We start from the raw sequence: 17,845 nt of genomic DNA, 5'->3' as shown, positions 1-17,845 counted from the left end.
GTTTTAATCTGGAAAGAATGCATTTCAAGTGAGGTGTAACAACACAGAGAATGGGAATTGTTCACATCATTATACCGCTCCTTTTCGCTCGGATTTAATGGGATCAGCTGGGCATATTACAGAATTATATTTTAGATCTGAATCTTATAAGTTCCTCCTTAAAATATAACCTGAATAAATGAACTCTCAGAAGACTCAGTAAATATCACAATATATCCCTGAGATCATAATACTGTATGATGAGACTTTATATAAAAATTCTGTGAAATTCCTTAATAATATTCTTCCTCGTACTGCCACATATGTAACATTTATTTTTTTTTAAAGAGTCCCCTTCCAACCCATACATTTGCATGGACACATACTCTGGATGCTTCTTGTTATCTTCACCCTGAGGAGAATAAAAAAGCCTAGTACTAATTCAATACCTCTTCAATAGGGATAAGACTTCCTACATTACTTTTTTTTGGTTCTCTGTGTTTTGTCTTAATAATTTTAAAATAGAAAGAACCGTGATTTTGCTTACATGCAGGCTTGAATTGTTAAATTTTTCATAGATACTTGGGGCTCACTGTACTAAAAGGAGAGGTAGTAAGTTCACCATGCTGTTTTCTATCAAACCAAGGCCAAAAGAATGCTGAATAATATTTGGCAAGGAAATGTATTGAAGAGATGCTTTATTTATTGCAGCTGTTGTGATCCCTGTGGCTTTAGAGTTCCCCAGAACACGAGATAAAACGGGGAATGAAGTCTTCTCAGTGGCGTGCTTGCCTGTGGTGAAGGAAAAAGGCCAGTGCCGAGTACATGTGTGCTGTAGACCAAAGGAGCTCTTAAGGTCTTTTTGTGTGCTTCACTAAATCCCACACACCCATTAACATTTCTCAACAGTCTTAAAATGTCTACTTCTTTATTATTTAATTATATACTCTCCTACAGAAAGACCAAGTCTGGGTCAGTTGCTGGGTAGTTGCCAGATTTCCATAACATGTAGGAAAGCAGAGTCAGAGATGACCTTCTATTCTTCATGTCCATGGCCAACCGAGGCCTCTTGCACACACTCTGGTTTTATAGACGCAATCGTGGGGGAAAAAAAAAAAAAAGAGTGTCATAAAATAGCAGCTGCTTAAAAGGGCGAATCAGGACTCTGTAAAGGAAATGGGTAGCTTATGAAATGGAAGATCTCAAATCACTCTAGAATTTGTATTTTGTTCTTTTCCACAGGGGCGAATTATGAATGCTCTAGATATTGAGGAAGAACTTAAAAAATACTAAAATCACTATATTCATGTAACTGAAGCTTCCACAATCTATGTATTGGTTCATGTAACCTTTTTTTGTCCAAACTAATTGACTTGCATAAGGATTAAGAATTACGTCAAACACTATAAACTAAGAATAACGTTACATGGAGTATTTTCAGTATGGGAAGAAAGGGTGTGGCTGCTGGAAAGCACGAAGGAAATACTAAATCTAGTGTTAGTCAGCCTATTTATTAACAGATGGAGAAAGAGAAGGCATGGAGCATATTAATGACAACACAGAAGAGTGCCGACTCAGAGGTTTGCAGGTATCACAGAATTTGAAGAAATATCTAGAGACCTAAGAATATTGTTTAATGGTTGGGGGGGAGAAAATGAAACTGAATATAGGGACTCAGTGATTAGAAAAAAACATTAGACAATAGAAATGTATTGGTTCTATATCTTTTAATGAAGTATACAATATTCCCAAGCAACTAAATATGAGATCACTGAGAGATACTGAACAGTAGTCAAAGAACTTAATACAACTAGAGATTATCATACTAAGCGAAGTTATAAAGTGAAAGACAAATACCATATGATATCACTAAAATATGAACAAATGAACCTCTCTACAAAACAGAAACAGATTCATAGACACAGAGAACAGACTTGTGGTGGCCAAGGAGGAGGGGGGAGGAGAGGGATGAACTAGGAGTTTGGGGTTGGCAGACACAAAATATTACATGTAAAATGGATAAACAACAAGGTCTTAGTGTTTAGCACAGAGACCTGTATTCAATATCCTGTGATAAACCATAATGGAAAAGAATATTAAAAAAGAATGCATATAAGTAAATAACCGAGCCACTTTGCTGTACAGCAGAAACTGGCACAACATTGTAAATCAACTATACTTCAATCAAAAGTAGTGATAAAATAATTTTTAAAGGGAACTTAAAAACAAATGTCTTTCCAAATGCTATCCCCACCCCTCCCCTTCTCAACACCATGGGATAATGAGGAGACATCCCACACAAATTATTCTTTTGGAAATCCCATTAAAATAATGAATCTGCACCATTACATGCCAAAGCGGCATGTCTGATCCCTAGAGGTCCCTGTTAGTTTTTAACCACCCTAAGGTAGCACACTAGACCACTACTTGTTTTTGGTAAAAATCTCATGAATGTGTGCCACTGGTCACAAAAAGCAACGTAAAGAGGGAGGTCAACTTCATATAGACTCATCACTACCATGGAAAAATAACTGAAGCTCAGCCCTTTGAGATCCTTGGCCATTTCTGTGCACAAGGGTAATACCTCTTGTGTGACACAGATTTCTAGAAGGGAATTCAGAGAACAATGCTGAGAGCAACCAGAGAAACAATTAGTCACCTTACAAAAATGATTGAAATGCTGTGATCTAAGACTTTTACTGCACAATATCTCACAGGCATTTGACATAGGAAACCTCCCTGTGCTAAAAAGGAGATGAATTAGATGGCCCAGCTTTTCCTATCCATCTACATTTCTATCTCTGCTTTCAGTGATTCATTTCAAAATGTGATGATAAAAATAGAACCAAAGTTGTTTCTTCGGCTAAGGTTGAATGACTTTGCCAGTCTAAATCTACCTACGAACTGCCTTAACTTTTTCTCATACTGTATTTTACTCTACAGATAATTTTTTAGAAGAAAGATTTGGAGAAATTATAGTTCTTAAAAAAAGAGTCACACTGAATCTTTGATTAAAATAATTTCATCTTTTGAAGCAATAGTTAGAACCAGACATGAAACAATGAACTGGCTTAACATTGGGAAAGGAGTACATCGAGGCTGTATAGTCTCACACTGCTTATTTAACTTATATGCAGAGTACATCACGTGAAACGCTGGGCTGGATGAAGCACAAGCTGGAATTCAGATTGCCGGGAGAAATACCAATAACCTCAGATATGCAGATGACACCACTCTTATGGCAGAAAGCAAAGAGGAACTAAACAGCCTCTTGATGGTCAAAAAGGAGAGTAAAAAACCTGGTGTAAAACTCAACATTCAAAAAACTAAGATCATGGCATCCAGTCCTATCCCTTTATGGTAAATAGATGGGGAAACAGTGGAGACAGTGACAGACTTTCTTTTCTTGGGCTCCAAAATCACTGCAGATGGTGACTGCAGCCATGAAATTAAAAGATGCTTACTCCTTGGAAGAAAAGCCAGGACAAATCTAGAGAGCTAAAAAGTAGTCGTTAAAGTAGTAGTAGTTCAAAAGTAGAGACATTGCCAACAGAAGTCCGTCTAGTCAGAGCTATGGTTTTTCCAGTAGTCATGTACGGATGTGAGATTAGGACCATAAAAAAGGTGCTTTCAAACTGTGGTGCTGGAGAAGACTCTTGAGAGTCCTTGGGACAGCAAAGAGAAAAAAAACAGTCAATCCTAAAGGAAATCAACCCTGAATATTCATTAAAGGACTGACGCTGAAGCTTGAATACTTTGGCCACCTGATGGGAAGAGCCAACTCATTGGAAAAGACCCTGATGTTGGGAAGGATTGAGGGCAGGAGAAGGAGGCAACAGAGAATGAGATGGCTGGATGGCCTTATCCATTCAATGGACATGAGTTTGAAACAACTCCAGGAGATAGTGAAGAACAAGGAAGCCTGGCATGCTGCAGTTCATGGAGTCGCAGAGTTGGACATGACTGAGCATCTGAATAACAACAATGACAATTGTAGATACTTTAAAAGTGACTATATTTTACACATAGAAACACAGACTATAGTATATTAAATAATATTATTGATGTGTAATTAACAAGATTTGATAACTTATCCATTAAGAAAAATGAAAAGGAACAAGAAGGAACAGACTCACTGACAGATCTACCTCTCACTTCCTGGCCAGTATCATCAATGGGAATATAAAATGAGCAGCATAGATAAAGGGAACAAATGAGCTAAAACAGTCTTTTGCTTTGAGGTACTAGTATGATTCCCAAAATGAAATGTTCAGCAAGCAAGTGGAAATATTAGGACTGAAATATAAACCCAGAGGCAAAGGCTGACACTAGGAGATGAAATGAGAATGCCATGGGAGATTGTGTATGATGAGAAGAGAAAAAGGATCAGCTCTGTCTTATTCTAATCGAGGCCTGCATAAGACCTCAGCTGACTTAAAGTGATGGATTCTCAAATATTCTCCCTCCCTCTCCACCAGCTGCAAATCCATTTTATAGATAGTTCATTGATCCTTTTGATTCACATCTTGGATCATGGGTTCTTGTTTTCAGGGCTTAATTCTGGGCCTCTTTATTTAAACTCTTTTCCATGGCTTTCAATGCTACCTATGTAGTAACGGCTCCCTATTCTCTCCTCTGAGTGCCATACAACCAACCACTGCTAACTGAATTTACTTTAGGCATAGCTGTTGGAAACACTCTCCATTCTCATCCTTACTGCATGCCTCCAAACTTTCTGTTCTTAGTATCCTCCCTTTAAATAAACGGCACCATCTGTTGCTTAGGTCAGAAACCAGAGAATCATCCATGACTCCTCGTCATTTCCTACAACCAGTTACTCCTTAAATTCTGTTGATTCTTCTTTCAAAATGTCTCTCCAGTCTGTCTTCCCAGTCTGCATTGCTGCCAGCCTGGTCCAAGCCTTTGTCAACTCTCCCCTGTAGGATAGCAATTATCTTCTAATGTGTATCTCCCCTTGCCCATTCCTGCCTCTCCCATCTCTTCCATTACAGTGTCAGAGTGGTCTCTACAAAACGTAAGTTAGTTTCATACTGCATTTAGATCTAAAACACAAACTTAGAACATAGCTCATTAGATTTGCTTCCTGCCTACTTTACACCGCATTCTCTACTTCTCTCTTTCTTGGTCACTATGCCCCTTGTTAAGTTTCCTTCTTCCAGTTCTTTAAATAGCTCTTTCTTCTCTAAGGACCTTTGAACATACTGTTCCCTTTCTCTAGAACATTCTCTTGCTAACGACTTCTCATTCTTTAGCTCTCAGCTGACATGTTACTTCTCAGGAAGGCTTCTCTGTCCATCTTATCAAAAGTAGATCCACCCTATTTTTCTCCATTGCAGAACAGTGTTAATTTCCTTTACAGACATATCTCAATTCAGAATTCTTAGACTTGCTGGCTTATATTTTCTCTATCTCTGTCTCCAGACTCTAAGCTCCATACAGGGATGGTGTTTCTCTGTCTGCTTGGCCATTCTGTATTCCCAGCACCTAGGCAGTATCTTGAACATGATAGGGGCTCAGTAAATAACTTATTGCTCATATAGTCACTAAGCCTTTATCATGTGTCAGGAACTACACCAAGAACTGTGGGTACAAAGAAGAACAAAACATTGTCCCTTTTCTCAAGGGATTGCAGTGTAGTGGAGGAAAGAGCCATGGCAAAAGGAGATAAGTGCACTGAGTAAAATGATGATGGGAGAGGATGGGAAATAAAACATTGCATGAAGGTGAGGAATGGGCAGTAAAAGCCAGGTAGAGGTAACATCTGAGCCAGATCTGGGAGTATGGCTATATCTTTGCCAGGTAAAGAAGATGAATATCTTTACAGGTAGAATTCTTCATTTGTTCAGAGGCCCAGACTTTACAAAAGGATGTGGCATGTTCAGAGAATGGTGGCTGCAGCTTTGGGGGCATTTAGACAAAGAGGCTAAAGTAGAAGGGGATAGTCTATGGAGAATGTCACGTCAGGGAATCTGAGCTATCCAATGACCTGCCAAGAAGATGTCACTGTTTCTGTGATGGCCTTAATCTACTTCTATCTCCCTTCTTCTGTCATGAGATGGGTTGGTCCAGATACGCTCATAAAGTTCCTACCTCCTGACATCGCATTGAGAAGAGAATCAACAGTTTCCAAGAGGACAAAAGCCCAGCAATCCAACAGAGAGAATGCCTACCTAAGAGATTCTATTAAATCATTTTTCTCTAGTAAACTTTTAACATAATGTTATGGGTTTATTTCACATAATGTGTCCTCTTCAAATTGTATGTTGAAGCCTTAAACCTAAATGTGACTGTAATTGGAGACAGGGTCTTTAAAAAGATAATTAAGGTTAAACAGATCACAGGGTATGGCCCTAATCCAATAGGACTGGTGTCTTTATAAAAAGATGAAGAGTGGTCCCACAGAGAAAAGGCCATGTGAGGATGCAGTGACAAGGCAGTTGGCCATCCACAAGCAAGGGGAGAGGCCTCCTAGAAACCAAACCTGTCAACTACTTGATCTGGGACTTCCAGCCTCCAGAACTGTAAGAAATAAATTTCCATTGTTTAAGCCACCCAGCCACCCAATAAAAAATAAAGTATTTTTTATTGCCACCTTAGTAGACTAACTAAGATCATGGCATCCGGTCCCATCACTTCATGGCAAATAGATGGGGAAACAGTGGAAACAGTGGCTAAATTTATTTTGGGGGGCTCCAAAATCACTGCAGATGATGATGACTGCAGCCATGAAATTAAAAGACGTTTACTCCTTGGAAGGAAAGTTATGACCAACCTAGACAGCATATTGAAAAGCAGAGACATTACTTTGTCAACAAAGGTCCGTCTAGTCAAGGCTATGGTTTTTCCAGTAGTCATGTATGGATGTGAGAGTTGGACTGTGAAGAAGGTTGAGCGCCAAAGAATTGATGCTTTTGAACTGTGGTGTTGGAGAAGACTCCTGAGATTCCCTTGGACCGCAAGAAGATTCAACCAGTCCATCCTAAAGGAAATCAGTCCTGGGTGTTCATTGGAAGGACTGATGTTGAAGCTGTAACTCCAATCTTTTGGCCACTTGATGTGGAGAGCTGACTCATTGGAAAAGACTCTCATGCTGGGAAAGATTGAAGGCAGAAGGATAAGAGGGCAACAGAGGATGAGATGATTGGATGGCATCACCAAGTCAATGGACACGAACTTGGGCAAACTCTGGGAGATGGTGAGGGACAGGGAGGCCTGGCATGCTGCAGTCCATGGGGTTGCAAAGAGTCAGACAGGACTTGGCGACTGAACAACAACAACAGCAGCAGCAACAACATACTTCCTTCTTATAATGTGTCTAACAACAAAATAGTTATTTACCCCATTGTAAATTTGGTGGTGAGGGGGGTAAATTTCAGTTATTCTAACAATCTTGAAGGATTAAACCCACACTTACTTTTATAATCACATCAGATACATGCCTTGTCCTTGCCCTAAAAAGCACTGATTTAGTTAAGAAATATCAATTATTTCATTGTCACTGCATACCCCAGGACCCTCTGTTGGTATCCTGAGAATGTTAGAAAATTAATTTTACTCTTTCTTAACTCATGCCATTGTAGGTCTGCTTGCTCACTTCATAGCTTCCCACATCTACCAGCCACTTGCATCTGATTCCACACCCTCTGCTTTCTCTCCTGTTTCTGTGGAAAATGTCCATATTTCTACCCCAAACCAATCCCCTGCATAGACACAAAGAGCCCCTCTTATCTATGCAAAGATTATCGCCCCAGCAGCAAATCATCTTTCTCTTCTTCAAGTTTTCTCCTCTCCACAATATTCTTCTCATTAACACAGTCCCCACCCCACCCCTCCAAATGCTGTGTTTCTCCCATGGTAAATAAATAAAGGGCTTCTCAGGCGGTGCAGTGGTAAGGGTTCTGCCTGCCAATGCAGGAGAAAAAAGAGACACAAGTTCCCTGGGTCTGGAATATCCCCCAGAGGAAATGATAACCGACTTTCTGTAATCTTTCCTGGGAAATGTCAGGGACAGAGGAGCCTGGCGGGCTGCAGTCCATGGGGTCGCAAAGAGTCCGACATGACAGACTGAGCACAAACGTACAAAATAAATAAATAAAAAGGAAAAATAATCTCTTGACATCAATTGATACCAATCTATTCTTGGCTTAAGCCCCATTTCTCTGTTCTTCATTACAGCAAAATCACTTTTATCCACATTATCTATACTCACTATGTCCAATTCCTCTCCTATTTTCTCTTGAATGTACTCCAACTAGGCTTTTGTCCACATGCCACAGTTGAGTCTTCAACCTATCCTGACCTGCTCCAGCAGGGCCAGTGGGCTTGCTCCAGGGCTCTAGGGGCATTTGGACCTTGTTTGCATGACAGCTCCATCCCTAACCTCCCTTAAGTCTTTGCTAAAATGTCATCTTCTTATTCAGGTCTTTTTTGATCTTCTACTTAATACTTCAATTGACTCCTGCCCCCCACCCCCTACACCCACCCCTCCACCCAGCAATCCTTACTGTCCTTCATATATATTTACCTTGTGTAGCCAAAATAGGTAACTTATTTTATATTGTCTATCTCTAATTGTGGACTGGAAGCTGCGAGTGGACAGGGGCTTTTATTTATGTAGCCCTTGCTATATTTTATCCATGTCTTCATTGCTTTTATCTATGTATTCATCGCCATCTCCCCAGCACCCAGTGCAGCACATGGTATGTGATCGGCAATCTATATAAATTAGCTGAATACATTTTACAGTTTGAAAATTTTAAATGGTTTAAAATGTACAAGGAAATAAGACAGATAGTTTTAAGGTTGTAGCCTCAGTTTAATTTTGAAAATAGTTGGCTTTATTCTCTCTTAAAAAGGAGACTATTTTTTTCTTTGACCAAAAATTATTGAAATATGTAACTAGTTTACTTTTATCTAGAGAAAAGGAAGAAGAAAACCTTCTTTATTCTGAATCATTTGGTAATATTTTACTCAGCTAATAGAGTGATCTTATATGTCACATATTATATTAAAAGCTAACCACAATGGGTTCATGATTATAGAATGAAAATTTCAACTTTTGTCATAATGGAGTAAGCTACACAATACATTTCAAAATGAAGTTTGAAGTCTTCTGGGTAAGAATGTGTCGTAGCTTAATAAAACCTGATTTCCCATTTAAAAAAAAAAAAAAAAAGAGAGTCACGTGAGCTTTCGGAAGAGACATCAGCAATGTCACAGTTTGTATTTGGAAGAATCCATACCAGCTCAGGAAGACCATGGGGATCCATCAATACAATGGAGGGGAACTGTACATTTTCTGACAATAATTTTGTTATTTGGGAATATTTTCCTACTTTTACTAGTCTTTTTTCTTTACCTGTGATGCACTATCTCTAAGCACACACCTTTTCCCCTTATGCCTTATACAAATATGTCTCCCCTCTAAACTCCCCATAGAATCTATCTCTTGCAACTGGCCCAAATCACTTCACTCTTCTGGAAACACCTTCATGTCTCTAAACCCTCATAGACTCTGACAAGGACTTTCAGGATTGATTAGAATCTCCATTTGGAAATCTCCATGCTTTTGTTTGGCAGAATTCCTCATATTCACTCCAGGATTGAGAGTTGTCACCTCTATAGTGGTTTTTTTGTTCCCCAAGATCCTAAAATGAACTCTCGGTAGACATTTATCACACATTCATGATTAGCTACATTCTAATTAAGTACAAATATTATTTGGCAATACAAAGGAGGAGTCCTGTGTATAGGATTGAGTAGAGCACCAAAGTCTCTTTCTCCTAAGAGTTGGAGCAGAGACTACAGACTACGGAGCAATGCATCTCTTTAGAATAAAGTTGATTAAAGGTCTTCATTTCTTCACTTGACAAATATATTTTGAGAGTCTCTTTATGTGTAAGACATTGTATAAGATACAAATCTGGGTCAGACATGGTGCTTGTCCTTAGGGAACCTATAACCTAGAATTATAGAAAATTATATCACATAACAGGAGCTAAAATATTTGTTCAAGGATATATGACCAATACATTTTGAAAATACTGTCAAGGAAACAATTAGTGAGTTGGTTAGGATATTCTTTTTATCAATGGATAAAAAACTTTTTAAAGTATTTAAATATTTCTTATTAAAAATAAAATATATATCAAAATTTAGGAAGATGTTCAAAGCTATTTCAATATCATACTCAGCAAGTGAGTGAGTGAAAGTCACTCAGTCGTATCCAACTCTTTGTGATCCCATGGACTGAATACTGGAGCCAGCGTTTCCCTTTTCCAGGGGATCTTTCCAACCCAGGGATCGAACCCAGGTCTCCCACATTGCAGGCGGATTCTTTACCAGCTGAGCCACAAAGGAAGCCTGAGAATACTGCAGTGGGTAGCCTATCCCTTCTCCAGCAGATCTTCCCAACACTAACTGGAATCTAACTGGGGTCCCCTGCATTGCAGGCGTATTCTTTAGCAACTAAGCTATGAGATTTTACATATACTAATCTTTGTACATTAGGCTATAAAATTTCTCTGACCATACTGGTAGCGCCAGAAAACCTAGACTTATGTTCCCAAGGTTTATTTATACTTATTTGTGGATAATAAACTCAAGACAACTGCAAAAGATAACTGATTTAAGTAAAAATATTGTATTTATATATTTAAAAGGTCATCTTTCTGTCTACTGACTTGGTGCTAGTGGCAAACGATTAAAACCATTCACTGTAATGTTTAAGAAATCCAATTTTAAAGCTATATACTTAATGGTATTTGTTAAATGGGAAGCATTTAAACAAAGCAGAAAAAATAACATGAATGCTATTTTCATTATTTCTTCTGCATTTGTGTGTAAAGAAAAACGTCATCTTCCTCCATGTTAATGAGAGAAGAGATGCCTATATTAAAAACAACAATGATAACACCTCCACTTAAACATAAAGAACAAATATATCACACAATCACATTTGTGGATCACCTCATCCACCACTACTCTCCTCTTCTTTATAATGGAAGTAGTTAAAGTCATTAAAAATTCAGCATTTTATGTCCCGAGCTAGGGTGGGAAGGGAGCGTGATTACACTGTGTGGACTGGAGGGGATGATTAGAATTTCTATGTTTCTCCATTACTGTTCCTTACCAAATCTCTGCACAATGACACAGGTGTCAAGTCGATGTTCTTATTCCCAACTTCCAAATACCACTCCCACAAGTCCTTATGTACTTTCTGGCAGAAACTAAAAATTAAAGACATATAATGTCAAGATACAGTCTTAGCTTCTCTTGCCCTGCAGGACTGGCAGTTCCTTCCCAAGTACAATTATGTTGGCAAATGCTGCTATTAACTCTATGACTACAATGTACACTCCAGTTCCTGTGAAATTTTATAAAATAGTTGTCCTTAGATGGTGATAGAAAGGAAGGAATGAAGCAGGAACAACAAGAATTACTTTACATACTAATAATAACAATTTAGCTATCAAAACAGAACTGAACAAGTGTGCCTTTATATGTTCTTTTAAAAATGTAGCCTCCTAGGGTACTAATAATCAGGGCCTATGGTTCAGGAATGCACGGTAGCACTCAGCTCAGTGCCTGTATCCTCATTTCAAAGAGAATCATTCAAACCGACATCCACCCTGTCAAGAGTCTTGACTTTGAGCTGCTAATGTAGAATAAAAATCAATATAAATTTTGATCATTTGATGAATATTTACTTCTTTCTTTAGTGTTTAGGGATTTAGAATTGAAAAGTGCTGAATCAAGTCATTTTATTTTTCTGTGTTTGTGCCAACACCAATTTACTACCCTCCAGAAAGTTCCTGAACAAGATGTCTCAGGTGGTGTGCGTGTTGGCTTTTGCTGTCAATCAAACAGTATGTCAGTAGGGAACCATAATCATTTCCCTTTCATACTCTTAGTGTTCCAAAGAGGAATATTTTGATTACATCCCTGGAAAAAGTAAACTTTCTCATTTAGACACACTATTGTAAGCCGGGGTATCTGTTGGTTTTGGCATTCAGTTGAGCCTCAAATGATACAATCTATTAAAAGTTAAACATTTTACCTTAGGCTCCAAGGATTTTGCACTATAAACAGAGCTACAAATGGGTTCCTCTATAAGCAACATTCAGCATCACCCCCAAGACAAAGAGCTTTTACAGATGTTGCCATCTTTTTCATGCATTTTTCTGAAGAATGACAAGAACATATCAACTGACTGCTCTAATCAACAGATTGGCTTCACAATTAAAAAAAAATTACACTTTCATTATAAATGAAAAGAGAATGCATTACAGACAAATAACTCTAAAAAACTTAATTAAAATGTGACTTCCAATGTAAGTCTAGTTGTGAGTAGAGTAGCATGCCACCATTTTTACTATGATACCTTGATACATATAACAAAAGCTTACTATTTTTGCAGGGTTTCCCAAGTGATTATTAAAAGAATGGTCTTTCCCAATTTGAAAGAGGCTAATTGCAAATACCAAAAAGGTAAGCTATTCTCATTAAAAAAAAAAAAAAAAAAAAAAAACCTTACATATGACAGAGTGCCAGAAGATTCAATATTAAGGAGACATTTTTGGTGGTTCCTTATAAATTAAATAAAAATGGCAGCAGCTGCTTTTCCCAAGAATGATATAGCCCTGGACAATCACTAGATATTATGTAGACAGATGTTTTAAATAAAATAAGTATTTAGATTGCTAGATACCTTGCTAGATATGAAGGCAATTATAGGATGTCTTTGTTAAATTACATTTTTCATTTTTGTGAGGGAAAAAAAGAATTGTCCTGGAAACAGTACCGACAGGAAATGATCCTATATCTAAAACAGCTGGAGACTGTAACTAATATAAATTTACTTGAAAATAAAAATGCTGTGTGCCTCTGGAGACATGCAGTAACATGCCATAAAAACAGATGAGAATATAAAAGTATTTAAAAGGAGAGAAAATACATTTTATCCAGATTATACTGAGATATGATTCACTAATAAATGAGAAATATTTGAAGATAAAGAAAACAAAGAAAACCAGAAGTCATTTAAAAACTTACAACAGATATTTTACTTAAAAATATTTGCAGGAAATATAAAAATAATTTTCTAGGGAAAACATTTTGCTTTACAATATATTGATTATTAATCAATTTGCTAGAGTCATATAAACGGAGAAGGCGATGGCACCCCACTCCAGTACTCTTGCCTGGAAAATCCCATGGGCGGAGGAGCCTAGTATGCTGCAGTCCATTGGGTCGTGAAGAGTCGGACACGACTGAGCGACTTCACTTTGACTTTTCGCTTTCATGCACTGGAGAAGGAAATGGCAACCCACTCCAGTGTTCTTGCCTGGAGAATCACAGGGACAGAGGAGCCTAGTGGGCTGCCATCTATGGGGTCGCACAGAGTTGGACATGACTGAAGCGACTTAGTAGCAGCAGCAGCAGCAGAGTCATATAAAAAGGTAAAGGCAGATAAAAGTGTTTAATTAGAAAATTCTAATGAAAGCAGAGGGTGCTTACTTTGAGAAAGGCAAGGACCCAAAATGCTGCCTAAGAATATTGGAGTAAATCTTAAAGTCATATGTAAAAGCCTCTATACAAAACTCTCACTACCTTTGTCCACGCTATCCCCATCTTTATTCCTGTTAGCTGCTGAATCAGAAAGATATCTGATGTACTAATTCATACCAAATATTTATAGGCATTAACATTAACAAGGGACCCATCTCTAAGTTCATGAATTCAATATTCTTCAATTAAAGACTGAAATGTGTTCATCTATAAGATAATTTTAAGGAAGGCTAATGGATGGAAACCTTTTTTCACAGCAGCAGTGAGGAGGGTCTGCAAAGACTTCTAAGTCTTGAGTGTCTACCTCCCTCATCTCTATCTAAGGCTCATCCTGGCTGTGCTCACAGGGTCTGGATATCAGGCAGGAGGAGATCACATGAAGCTGGATTTCCTTTGAGGCTCTAATTTGCACAGCCAGAAAAGACCCAGAGCCTCAGAAGTTAGCTTATCTTGTCAAGAGGAAAGGACACCCAACAAGAGGAAGATAGGATGAGGAGAATAAGGGCAAGTGGAAGAGCAAGGAGAAAAAGCAAGTATGTATGATGAGTGTAAAGAATGGTTGTTGCTGCTGCTACTGCTAAGTCGAAACCCCAAATAGAACACTCTTAAATAAAATCTTGACTTAAAATTCTTTGACAGGCTGCAGTTGTTAACATGCTCAAAAATGAAAGTCTAGAACCAAAACTAAAACTCGAAATGCATCTGTTACAGACTAAATGTTTGTAACAAAAAAGAAGTGACACTTTTGAACTGTGGTGTTAGAGAAGACTTTTGAGTGTCTCTTGGACTGCAAGGAGATCAAACCAGTCAATCCTGAAGGAAATCAACCCTGAATATTCAGGACTGATTGCTGAAGCTGAAGCTACAATACTTTAGCCACCTGTTGTGAAGAGCTGACTCATTTTAAAGACACTGATGCTGGGAAAGATTGAAGGCAGGAAGAGAAGGGAACAACAGAGGACGAGATGATTGGATGGCATCACCGACTTAATCGACGTGAGTTTGAGCAAGCTACGGGAGGTGGTGAAGGACAGGGAAGCCTGGCATACTGCAGTCAGTGGGGTCAAGAGTGGGACATGACTGAGCGACTGAATAAGAACAAATGTTTGTGTGCCCCACCCCAATTGAAACCTACCCTCAATGTGATGGTATTAGGAGGTTGGGCCTTTGGTAGGTGATTGGGTCATGAGGGTGGAGCCCTAATGAATGGGATTAGTGTTCTTATGAAAGAAACCCCAGAGAGCTGTTTCTCCCTTCTAACCTGTGAGGACACAGTGAAGCAGGAAAAGGGCCCTCATCAGACCCTGAATCTGCCAGCACTTGATCTCGGACTTTCCAGCCTCCAAAACTGTGAGAAATAAATGTCTGAAGTTCACAAACCACCCAGTCTATGGCATTCTGTTATAGAAACCCAAACAGGCTCAGCCTTCTTTACGGTCCAACTCTCATATCCGTACATGACTAGAAAAACCATAGATTTGACTAGACGAATCTTTGTTGGCAGAAGTGATGTCTCTGTTTTTTAATATGCTGTCTAGGTTTGTCATAACCTGTCTCCCAAGGAGCAAGTGTCTTTTAAATTCATGGCTACAGTCACTATCCACAGTGATTTTGGAGCTCAAGATAACAAACTGTTTTCACTGTTTCCCCATTTATTTGCCATGAAGTGATGGGACCGGATGCCATGATCTTAGTTTTCTGAATGTTGAGTTTTAAACCAGCTTTTTCACTCTCCTCTTTCACCTTATACAAGTTACCAAGTTTCAAAAAGAGCTACTGGGGTTATTTTCTGGTAAATCTGCAACACAGCCACTCACACACAGACGTACACACACACGCACACACATACACACATATTTGCACAAAACATTATAACAGTAATTCCCACCCACTTACATCATCTTGATTACTATAAAGGCTGATCATCACTGCTTCTTAGAGCTTATAAAGGTGGGCTTGTAGTTCAGTTGTTCTTGAAAATGCTTACTAGCTCATTGCTATTATATCTGAAAGAGACTAAAAAAATTTATAAATACACATTTTTTCCTCTTTGGAGGCTTGATTCCTACCCATCAGGCATACTCTTATTCTAAGTAAGGGATAAATTAAACAAAATTATGGCCTTCTTCCTCACTTTTCTTAACTCTTTTTTCTGATCTTTGATTTAGGACCACAGTCATCGATTCAATGGACATAAGTCTGAGCAAATTCTGGGAGATAGTGAAGGACAGGAAAGCCTGGTGTGCTACAGTCCATGGGATCGCAATCAGACAAAATGGAGTGACTGAACAAGAATGAAAAAAAATGAACTACTGCTATCTCCTAAGCCAACAGACTCATGAAAAGAATTTAACATTGCTGTGTCCAAACCAGTCAAATTTCAACATACTGTTCCATTATTTTTTATTTCCATTATTCTATTAATATATTTCCCCGCTTGTAGTCAAGATGGACAGAGAAGGCAATGGCACCCCACTCCAGTACTCTTGCCTGGAAAATCCCATGGATGGAGGAGCCTGGTGGGCTGCAGTCCATGGGGTTGCAAAGAGTCGGACAGGGCTGAGCGACATCACTTTCACTTTTCACTTTCATGCATTGGAGAAGGAAATGGCAACCCACTCCAGTGTTCTTGCCTGGAGAATCCGAGGGACGGGGGAGGCTGGAGGGCTGCCGTCTACGGGGTTGCACAGAATTGGACACGACTGAAGCGACTTAGCAGCAGCAGCAGTCAAGATGGCAGAGCAAAAGGAGGCACACTCATCTTCTCTTGCGAGAACACCAAAATCTCAACTAGCTGCTGAACAACCATCGACAGGAGAATGTCGGATCCCACCAAAAAAAGATACCTGCATCCAAGGGCAAAGGAAAATCCCAACAAGACAGTAGGAGGGGCATAATCGCATTTAGAATCAAACCTCATACCCTCCAGAGATGCTTGGGGGTACAAACAAAACCTTGTGTGCACCAGGACCCAGGAAACGGAGCAGTGACCTCCACAAGAGACTGAGTCAGACCTGCCTTTGAGGATTTGAATGTCTCCTGCAGAGGCATGGGTCAGCAGTGGCCTGCTGTGGAGACCGGGGCTCTGGCTGCAGCGAACCTGGGAGCCGTGGCGTGCTGGTGTAAGTCCTTTTGAAGGAAGTCGCCATTACCACCATTATCATAGTTCAGCCTCGGGCCAAACTACAGGGAAGGAACACAGCCCACCCATCAGCAGAAAATTTGATTAAAGACTTACTAGAGCAAGACCCTGTTTTCCCCACAGCTAATCCCTCCCATCAGGAAGCTTCCACAAGCCTCTCATCCTCATCCATCAGAGGGCAGACAGAATGAAAATCAATATCACAGAAAACTAACCAAACTGATCACATGGACCACAGCCTTGTTTAACTCAATGAAACTATGCACAGTGCTGTGTAGGGCCACCAACTCAGACAGATCATGGTGGAGAGTTCTGACGAAATGTGGTCCACTGGAGAAGGGATTGGCAAGCCACTTCAGCATTCTTGCCTTGAGAACTCCATGAAGAGTATGAAAAGGTAAAAAACTATGACACTGAAAGATATTAGAAGTCTATTTAAAGGAATGATCTGACCTCGGCCTCAACCAGTGCAGTGAGAGGCACCTCCCCCTGGGTCCCGGAATGCTCACGGGTCTGCCGTGGCTGTCCTTCACCGTCTATCACTCCTCCCAAGCTGCCCTCATGCTTGTCCACACACCCCAGGTATTACAGACTTCATTCAGTTCCTTAAACAAACCTAGCTCCTTCCCATACTGGCCCCTCCGCCCAGATTTTTTCCTTCCTTCTTCATATGACTATCATCTTCATTTCCTGTAGCAGTCAGTTTAAATATTACTTCTTTCCCTGATCATCTTACCAAAGATAGGTATACTCAATTATTTTCTTTCTTAGGTCCTATTCATTTTATTCCTAATATTTACTGCATCTTAAAATTATAGTTATTGGACTCAATGATTTTTTTTTTTTTTGCTTATTTGCATGCTTGCTTTTTCTGATTCTTATCTCACTGATATGTAAACTCTATAAGGACAGAGACCTCATCTTTCTAGTTGTATCCCCTAGTTGTATCATGATTGTATCACCGATGTCAGAAAATTGTGCACTGATTCAGTGAATGAATAAATGGGTTGTTGAGTGAAGACTCACAAACAATTCTTCAAGGAAGCCTGAAGGAGAGGCGATGTCCTAAGCAAAGATCCTTGGACAGTGGTGACAAACACTTCAGGTTGCCAAATGGAGTGCTAAGATATAAAT

At 39.3% G+C, this 17,845-nt stretch overlaps 1 protein-coding gene across 4 annotated transcripts in view; it reads right to left on the bottom strand.

Moving 5' to 3' along the window:
- The window catches only part of AKAP6 (A-kinase anchoring protein 6), a 501,363-nt gene that overhangs the window by 139,350 nt on the left and 344,168 nt on the right, over window positions 1-17,845 (bottom strand). The window lies entirely within an intron of this gene.

Source organism: Bos javanicus, chromosome 21 (assembly GCF_032452875.1).
Source record: "Bos javanicus breed banteng chromosome 21, ARS-OSU_banteng_1.0, whole genome shotgun sequence".
NCBI classification, from domain to species: Eukaryota; Metazoa; Chordata; class Mammalia; order Artiodactyla; family Bovidae; genus Bos; species Bos javanicus.
The sequence above is the reverse complement of the archived record's forward strand: the minus strand, read 5'-3'. Positions and strand labels throughout refer to the sequence as shown.